The sequence below is a fragment of the Trichosurus vulpecula genome, chromosome 3 (assembly GCF_011100635.1).
Source record: "Trichosurus vulpecula isolate mTriVul1 chromosome 3, mTriVul1.pri, whole genome shotgun sequence".
NCBI lineage: Eukaryota > Metazoa > Chordata > Mammalia > Diprotodontia > Phalangeridae > Trichosurus > Trichosurus vulpecula.
The window spans coordinates 397683702-397693874 of NC_050575.1; positions in this window are offsets into that span (position 1 = coordinate 397683702).

Consider the following 10173-nt stretch of genomic DNA (forward strand, 5'->3'; position numbering starts at 1 on the left):
GGTGATTTGAATTGTCTGTGTTTCCACATCTGGTCAGTGTTCAAGGAAAAATTCACATTGAGGTCTCCATATAATACCAGCATGTCCTGCCCAGTACCATGTGTCATCTAGCAAATGGTGAGAGAGTGTTTGAGGAACTGCTTTAGTTGTAAACCCTCTTCTTAGCGCCTTGCCTGGACAGACTACCTCAAAGTTAATTAAGGATTGATCACAGTAAGCGTCAGAGTAGGGATGAAAGTAGCCCATATCTGCATATTTTTTGCAAAAACATGAAATCTATTTTTCTCTGAATTCATCTCCCTTTTACTCTTTCTCCAATTCCCATCCCTGATCCAGGTGCCCAAAGTCCTTTGTCATCATTTTGTAGAAATGACAAAATACTGGTAGGGATCTATGACACACCGGATATCAGAATGCAAGATGGGAGCAACGTGGTTAGCAGTTAGTATCTGAAAAAGATCTTTGCATTTTATAGGATCATTGGGTAGCCAATAGTCAAAAATATTTATGAAGCACCTACTATGTGGCCAGGCACTGTGCTAAGTGCTGGGGATACAAAGAAAGGGAAAGGACGGTGCCTGTCCTCACGAAGCTCACAACCTAATAGGAGAGAACCCATAAAAGAGCTCTTGCTCTTCACCCTCTCCAGTGTATGTGGGCGGGGGGGGGGGGGCAGGGGAGGTTTGGACAGGACAAGGAGTCCTAAGGAGGTGTGAGTCCTAGGATTGATATCTTTCAGGAAGATGAGGCTCCTGGGGGCCATGATGAAGAGCTGGGAGGGAGACAATCATCAAGGCCAGTCCCCTCATTTTACAAATAAGTCAGTCAATTAGAAAATGTTCTTCAGTGAGCGGCAGAGGGTGGGATTTGAGCTGGAGCCTTCTGGCTAAAAATCCGTTGTGTTCTCCCAAGTGGGAAATGACCACAGCCTCAATGAGTCAATGGCTGTGAAACAAAGGGACTTGTGATGACCGGTGCTACCCACCTCTAGAGAGAGAACTGATGAACTTAGAGCCAGAGGAAGCAGGGTTTTTTTCCACTACTTTTTTTGCTTTTTTTCTGCTATAATGGCTAATGTGGAAATGTTTTGCACGACTTCGTATGTGTGATGGGTATGGTATTTCTTGCTTTCTCAATGGGTGAAGAAGGAGTGGAAGGAGGGAGAAAATTTGGAACCAAAAGTAAAAATATAAAATTAACAAAAAGAGCAGAAGACATACTCAAGAGATGTTACAAAGGTAAAATTGGCAAGCCTTGGCAGCAGCTTGCGCGTGGCAGGCGAGTTGATGAGGCCTGGGTTTTGAGCCTGAGGATGGCACTGCTCTATACAGTAATGGAGAAGTCGGGAAGAGGGGAGGGGATGGAGGGAAGAATGATCGGACGTGTTGAGTTTAAAATGTCTACAGGACTTGCAGTTTGTGATGCACATTGGGTAATGGGAGATTGTGGAGAATGGATTGGGTTTGAGAATCGTCAGCATAGAGACGCAGATGGGAGCTAGTGAGATCAAGTGAAGTGGTATAGGAGAAGAGAAGAGGATCCAGAATAGAGCCCTCCAGGGTGACCGACCACCTGCTAAAGCACGACTTGAAGATTTAGTGAAAGAGACCTGGAAGAAGCTGTCCGGTAGCAAGAGAGCCAGGAGAGAGGGGGTGCCCTGAACATCCAGAGAGAGGAGAATGTGGAGGAGTGATCACAGTGTGAAAGGCTGCAGAGAGGTCAAGGAGGAGGAGGATTGAGATAAGTTAAGGGATCATTGGTAACTGGAGAAAACCATTACAATGGAATGAAGTCAGAAGCTAGATCGTAGGGGGAAAGAAGTGGAAGCACCTCTTGTGGATGGCCTGGAACGGGATCGTGCATTGAGAAGGTTTTGTCTTTATGTGAGACGGGTGAAGGAGGAAATGGGGGCAGAAGGCATGTGAGATGAAGACATTGAGATGTGAACCAAGGTTCTTAGCTAAGAGGGAAGGAAGAAGGGGAGCCATGGGAAGGTTTGGAAGAGCTTGGGTAGTGAGTGGATGAGGTAGTGTGCCCAGTCAGAACAGTTGGATGATTTTCTCCAGTTTCATTCAGCCGCACATGCACAAGAACAAAAGCAGCCAGTGGTGGGAGTGATCCAAAGCTGAGGCTTAGCAGGGCAAGACCAGCAGTACTCTACAGTGTCCAGTTGGGTCATGATAGGAGAGGCTGGTAGACAACAGCCACCAGAATTTAGAATGGCTAATAAATAGGAATTGAGTGAACTTAAAAGGAGGAGAGTAATGAGTAACGGTAGAGGGAGAATCTGGAAGTGGCAATGTGAGGGAACAAGGAGTATTTTACTCCCCCACCTCAACTAGTAAGTTGAGAAGGGCGGCGATGAGTAAAAGTGCCCCCAGTACTACAAAGGGCAACCAAGGAGAAATGAGCCAGAAAATAAAAGAAGTGAGAAAAGACCTAAGAGGTTTGTTGCCTTTGTAGCAGGCATTCTAGAAACCCCAGTGGAAGGGGTGGGTAGCTTTAGAGTGGGACTTTGGGAGAAGAGATTTGAGGCAAATGAGAATAAGGCTCTAGGCTATGGGGGCGAGGGGAATAGGATTTAAGTGATGACCTCTAGGGAGGTAGGGAGGGATGAGTTTGTTTTGTGGGATTTTCATTGTCCACTGGTTTCTTGGTTCAATCCTCTTTGGGCCTTAGGCAGTTCAAGGGAGTGAATCGGTGCTTGAAGCTAATTGGAAGGGATATAACTCCCTTCACCCAAGGCTAGAGATTTGAAAGAATGTCCTTTCTCCTCCCCCCTAGAAGGGAAGAGTTTGGAGCTGGGTGGAAAGGATTTCTCCTCTAACCTCAGAAGGCAGAAGAGCAGTGCCTACCTTCTCTCATACCCCCAAAGGCAGGAGAATAGTTGGTGCTACAGGAAGCTGGAGATAGAATACAATGTCACGGTGCCGTGTCTCCTTACTCCAAAGACAGGACTGTTTCTCCATAGAAGAACATTCTTCCATGTGCTTAATTTTTCTTAAAAATTTATTTTTAGTTTTCAACATTCTCTTCCACAAGTTTTAAATTTTCTCCACCTCTCTTCTCTCCCCCTCCCCACCCCCCTGCACCAGATGGCATGCAGCCTGATACAGGCTCTATATACACATTCATATTAAACATTTTCACATTAGTCATGTTGTAAAGAAGAATTAGAACCAAGAGGATGAACCACAAGAAAGAAGAAACAAAACAAAAAAAAAAATCAAATAGTATGCTTTCATCTGCACTGAGACTCCCAAGTTCTTTGGATGTGGATAGCATTTTCCATCATGAGTCTTTTGGCGTTGCCTTAGATCCTTGTATTGCTGAGAAGAGATGTCTATCAGTCAGTCATGGCACAATGTGGCTGTTACTGTGTACAGTGTTCTTGTAGTTCTGCTGATTTCACTCAGCATCAGTTCATTTAAGTCTTTCCAGGTTTTTCTGAAGCCCGCCTGTTCATCATTTTTTACAGCACAGTAATACTCCATTACATTCACATACCACACCTTGTTCAGCCATTCCCCAATTGATGGCCATCCCCTCAATTTCCAATTCTTTTCCACCACAAAAAGAGCTGCTATAAATATTTTTGTACATATGGGTCCTTTTCCCATTGCTATGATCTCTTTGGAATACAGACCTAATAGTGGTATTGCTTGGTCAAAGGATATACACATTTTGGGCTTAGTTCCAAATTGCTCTTCAAAACTCCATTTGCTTAACTTTTCAAAGAGCTTCACCATCCCTTATTTGATTCTCACAGTGGCACTGAGAGAAAAAGTATGCTCATACCCATTTGAGAATGGAAAAGACAAGCACAGGCTAACTTGTGTAGGATTATGTACCCAATTAGTGGCATAGCTGGCACTGTCAGAAGCAGCCAGAGATTCTGAAGCTCTATCCTGTGCCCCTTCTACGAGCTCCATCTCTAGTTTGGAACTGCCCCAGACAGCCTCAGAGCCTTAGAATTGGCCTCTTGCTTGTGGGGGAGCTGTGGTCATCCCCGGCATCTCTTCCAAAAGTTGCTACCAATATATGCTCTATTCCAACATCATTTAATAGATTTAAAAGAACAGCAGCAACAACTGAGAAAGACCTAGAAAGATGAAGTAACTTGTGCACTATCACATAGTTGGGCAACATAAAACAGTGTAGAGAGGGCTAAGATTAGAAGTATGAAGACCTGGGTTCCAATTCTACCTCCATTTCTAACTTTTTAACTGGGTAAATCACTTAAACCTCTATGAAGTTCAGGTCACTCTCCAGCTCTTAAATTAAGAGACATAATTGCCTTTTATATTCTGGTTTCCTTAGGCTGTTAGGGGTCTTTTCCTCTGGACCCAAAAGGCAGTTTAGTCTACAGAAAGGAGTGGAGAAAGGACAGGATTCAGTCGCTCTAGGGTTATAGGGTCTGTGCTCTGGGTCTCTACCTGTCTGAGTGTGAAGAGGAAGTGGATTCAGACCTCAGAAAGGTTGGGAGGATGTGGCTGGTGCTTGGTCTTGAGAACTCTTAGCAAACATACTTCAATACTTTTATTGTTCCTTAGGGGGGAAAACTGCCCCTTCCAATGCCCTGACCTGTGAAGGAGCTCAGAATTCAAAGACCGCCTGGCACCTTCTAAGTGGCTAGGGAAGAGTGACAATTGTCTTAGCCACTGCAAGAACCCCTCGAAAAACGACCCCACTGTGCCTTCAAGAAAATGACCAGTTGTGGGTCTAGAAATTTGGTCTGTTGATGAGCCCCCAGCATTGAGAACAGGACAATCCTGCTCCTGATTCCAGCTGTCTGTAATTTAACCTCACAGGGTCCCAGTTTCTTCCTCAGTAAAAATGGGGAATTAACCCCATTGATACTTGCCATACATAAGTGTTAAGAAAATGTGATGAGATCATGGACATGAACACTAGGAAACGTTTCTAATGTGTTATCAGAAATGCCAGCCTGTTACTAGTATTAGTGTCTAGTCAAAGTTCTAATTGTGGTCTGAAGAACTGACTTCCCTCAGACCACGACCCTGGAGTGTAAACCCACTGTAAGGGCCATAGCTGGAAAGGAAACAAGAGCATTTTACTTACTGTCTAGTTGTAATGTTAGAACATAAGATCCATATGGATATGTTTTCTCCTGGAAGGAAATTAAACATAGATTTGATGTGACTGGAACAGTAATATGATGTCTGGTTGGCATTATAGGCTTGGGCTTAGGAGACGGGGCAGGCAGGAAGGGGACCTTAAAATCTTTGCCAGGGCTAAAGCACCAAGGGGACACCTGCTGAATCAGAATGTGCTCCCTGGAAGGCTCTTCCATTCAGGATTAAGTCCTGCGTGTAACACCTGCCTTCTCCCTCTGTTTACTCCTCTTAAAAGCCATATTTCTGCCCAAATTTCCCTTCCTTCCCTGAATGGGCTTGGGATTTGAAGGAAGAGGACTTCGACTTTTTAAAACAATTAAATGCCTGGCATTTATCCCTGGAATAGCATGGCTGCTCTGCCTTCACCCCATCTTCAATCCAACAAAGTGCATTAGAGATTGTTATTGTAGTTTGTTCTTCGTCCTCAAGGAGGACCATGACATCAGGGAGGTGATGCCATGACATGCAAGTGAATTGGATTTAAGTGAGGCAGGGCTATGCCAAGTCACTAGCCTCACCACCTCCTCTGGAGCCATCTGGGTCTAGTGGCAAGAAATATATCAGGATGGCTGGAGATGGTCCTCACATTAAAGAGACAAATACAAAAATGAAAGCCTTCAAAGATTTTGCATTCTATTTCTTTTTCCTTTTAAATGTTTAATTGGTGCTTTTTTTTGTATCACTATCACTTTCCAGTGACATACACTGTCCCCTCCCCCCTGCCCATAAATCCATTCTTGTTCCAAATAAGAAAAGCAAACCAACCTATGAGCTGTGTCTGAAACACGTGCCTCGTTCTGTAACTGGTTCTGAACATAAAGCAGACCATAAAGGGCAGTTAAGCTCCCCCACATTTCTGGAGAGTCAGGACCCATTCACCCTAAGTGAATGCAAAGTAATTTGAGAGGGGAATTAGCAAGAACCACCTGGAAAATCCCGGAGGAGATAATATCTGAGTTGAGCCCAGATATTCTGAAATTGTCTGTGAAGCCATCAGTCATCCTTAATGTGTTATTTAGTAGCCCCCACCCACCCTCCTAAGGAGAGTTCACCTCTCATCGATGGCTGAACAAATTTCCCAATGTGATGTCAACCAAGGTATTTATACCCTACATAAGGAGACATCTTCAAATGAAGGAGCATGCTTTAACCTTGTTAACCTTGACTGGGCTCTACATGGACACCACCTTGGAGGAGGCAATGTCCAGGACTAGGAGGTGGTCTCCCACTGTGCTCCATTCTGGTCAGACCACATCTGAGTCACCTGTTCTAGGAAGGACTGAGAACTTCTGAGGAGAGTTAATTGTGCTAGCAAGTGTTCGTCTAACTAAACTGAAGGCATTTAGCTCGTAATGCATGGGACAACAGGGGACATGGGAGCTGTGTTCAGGCATTTGAAAGGCTGCCCCATTGAAATAGAATTGGGCTTTCTCTTCTTGGCCCAGGTGGGGCAGAAGGGTTTGGAAGTTGGCAAAGTAACAATGTTAAGCTTGACTTAAGGAAAAACTACCCATTCTAGGCCAGGACTGATTGACAGATTCTGGTGGTTTAGGTTCAGGATAGGAAGGAAACAATGCTTTCACAGACCATCTAACAGTTAAGAAAAGGAAGTTTACTTAGCCATAGCAAGAAAGAGATTCAGCAGGGCCACGGCACCAATTGCTTCAGTGGGGTACCATTTCCTAGCCTCTCATTTTCCATGGAGGCACATGAGGGAGGGACCCCTGACTCCTGCCTCTTGTACTTTGATAACCAGAAAGCCACATCGGTAGTGTGAGCTAACTTTAATCCTTTGGACCAGTGAAGGTTTAGGGGCAGATTCAGTATCTTTTGAGGCTAATCCGTGTGGGGTAGATGTCAATCCTAACAATTAGCACTGTTCAGAAGGGTAATCGACTATCTTGGGAGTTAGGTGGTTCCCCTCGGATTCATGTATAGGGCCTCTGAGGCCCATTCCATCTCTAGTATTTCATCTGTCCATCCGTGCTCGCTTCCTTCTCTCACACCAAGAGCCGCCATCTTTCAGCTCCCAGAGCTGATGAGTACCAGACCCAGTACTGAAAGGAACAAGCATGTGTCTAAGCACTTTACAAATATGATCTCATGTGTTCCACTCTACAACTCCTCCAAGATGGAGACCCTTGTCATCAAGCCAGGGTTGGTATGCAAGTACGGTCATAGCTATGATGAGTGAATCCAGTGTGACCTCTAGGCCCTAAGTGGGTTTCACCTAAGGTTTGCCTCAGACCCTCAATCAGAGCTTTAAAACTGCCCTAAGACTTTTGGGACACCCTGTATGACCATCTCCTCTGACCAAATGTGAACTTCTTGAGGGCAGAAAGTGCTTCCAAGCAGCACCCACCTCAGGGCCTAGCACAGAGCAGTCCCTGCTCCCCCCACCTCCAACTGCCCAGTTCTGGGGGAAAGAGTGAACTGAGTTTAAATAGACTATCTCAAGTGCCATCTGCCCTCCTCCCCTGCCATTCTTCATTGTTGGCTTGGGTTTATGTTTCTCAAAGTAAAAGCTTTTTAGTCCGAAATGCAGCTATGAGAGTTACCCGAATATATGACCACTACAATCCTTCCCTGATAACTTTAGTGTACTTTCTGCTGGAGGACAGAAGCATTTGAGGGAAAGGGAAGGGAACAAGCCTACTGTGTGCCTGGCCCTATGCCAAGTGCTTTACAAATATGATCTCATTTGACTTACAGACTGAGGGTCGTGCACCCTCCTCTCAGGGAGGGAACAGCAATAGGCCAACATCCTGCCTAGCCCACTTCTTAGCACTTCTGTTTGTATAGGGCTTGTGGCTAACAAAATACTTTGATATACCATTGACTCATTTGGTCTTTAAAACAGCCCTATAACTTAGGACAGGCAGAGTGTTGGATTTTGAACCAGGAGAACTCGAGTTCCAATCCTGCCTCAGACACTTACTAGCTGTGTGACCCTGGGCAAGTCACTTAATCTCTGTTTGCCTCGGTTTCCTCATCTGGAAAATGGGGGTCATGATATCACCCACCCTTCAGGGTCATTGTAACGATCAAATGAATCACGTATGTAAAACACTTTGCAAACCTTAAAAGCATTTTATAAATACTAGCTGCTATTCCTATTACCATCCAAGAAATTAAGCGACTTGCCCACAGTCAGGGCTGGCAACCTTCAAACTCATAATAATAATGTGACGATAACTTTTATATAGGATTCACTATGTACCAGGCATCGTGCTAAGTGTTTTCTAATTATTATCTCATTTGACCCTAACAACAGTCCTGGGGGGTAGGTGCCAGTGCTAGATATAGATATAGATAGATAATACAGATAAGGAAACTGAGGCAAACAGGTTCAGTGACTTGCCCAGAGCCACACAGCTAGTGTCTGAGGTTGGATTTGAACTGAGGTCTTCCTGACTCCAGGCACTCTATTTACATAGGGGCACAGTTCAAGACCTCTTGGATGTAGGTAGGATAAGCCTAGAAGCTTTGTTCTAGAGCTTTTGCAGGAGCCTGGGGCCAGGATCAGTCAGTTCTCCTAGGGGTCAGGTGTCTGACCTAGGAGGCCCCAAGTCTGCTTATCCTCTGGTCTTCCAAATGTTGAGCCTGCCGTCTGGAGCTTAGGCTGAGGCCCTATGTGTTGTCCCACCTCTCTCCACCTTGTAACCACAGCACATATTTTAAAAATTGCATTTATTTATAAAGCTTTTTTTTGAGCCTGAAAGGGAGAGTAGAGGGGTGGGATGCTGAGAGGGTAGGCTAAGGTGGATCTGGGAGAAAGGACAAGGTCGGGGAGGTGTGCTGAAGCTGACAAAAGGAGGGCCTTCAGCCCGAAGTGGTCTGGAACCTTGGCCCTCCCTTGGGTCTCGGGCGACATTCGCCAGCAGGGGGTCATCGGACTGCTAACAGAGCAGCCAGAAGCAGTACATAGAGATTAGCTCCTCCTAGCAACCCCAGGTAGCAATGGAGGGCAAGAGTGAGGGTCCGCTCCAGCCAGGCTGTTGAGGAGAGAGTCACAGAGTCAAAGACGGGTTCCACAGGACTCCTCCCACTCTGTCTCCTCTTCGAGGTTCTATAACAAGGACCCTGGGAGCTGATTGGTGAAAAGGAAGGTCCTGCAGGTGGGGGGAGGGGGGCGGTGCTTGTCACTTTTCCATGGACCTTCTTATCTTAACAACAGTCCCTAGCTCACACGGCTGTTGCAAGGATCAAATGAGATCTTTCTAACACATTTAGCACAGCGCCTGCACGTCGTCAAAGTTAGATAAATTTAGCTATTATTATTATTAATCGATCAGCTATTATCTCATTTCCCCTTCACAATAACCTTGTGAGAAGAGCAGAGAAGTCACATTATCCCCTTTGTTATAGAAGGGAAAACAAAGGCCTAGTGAAGTGAGTGAGCTGCCCAAGGTCCTACAATTATTTAAGGGCACAGCTGAGACCAGAACCCTGCACTCCGCACTGGCATTTAGGAAAGACTTTGAAGTGTGAATGGGCATGGAGTGATAGAAAGTTCAAGCCGAGAAGTCCTGGCTTCACAGACTGGGAGGTCAGAGGTGTCCGACTGGGGAGGCCATACCTAGTACATTCTGGTCATCTTCCTGACCCCCATTCCAGGCCTCTGGAAGAGAAGCGGGAAGAAGAGTCCTGTTAACAGGTGGGCACTCTGTACAACTTTCTTATCCCCCTCTATCTCTCGCTTCTTTGGTGTTCCTGCTGTCCTCATTTCAAAAAGAAATGAAATGCTTATTAATCATCATAAAATGTAGGGTTCAAGAGGGCAGGAACTGTTGGTGCTTATTTTTTCTTTGTATCTCCAGCCTCTACCACAGTGCCTTACACATAGTAGGTACTCAATAAAGATCTGTTTGGTTAAACTGATTGGCTTTTGACCCTTCCATGGACCAGGGATTCATTTGCAAGGTTCATTAAGGGAGGATGAGTTTGGTGAGAGGAAGGATGAGTCGGTGACCAGGAAATACAGCACCTGTATCCCAGGAACACTTAGCCTGCTTCTTGGAAGGAGGCAGCCTCA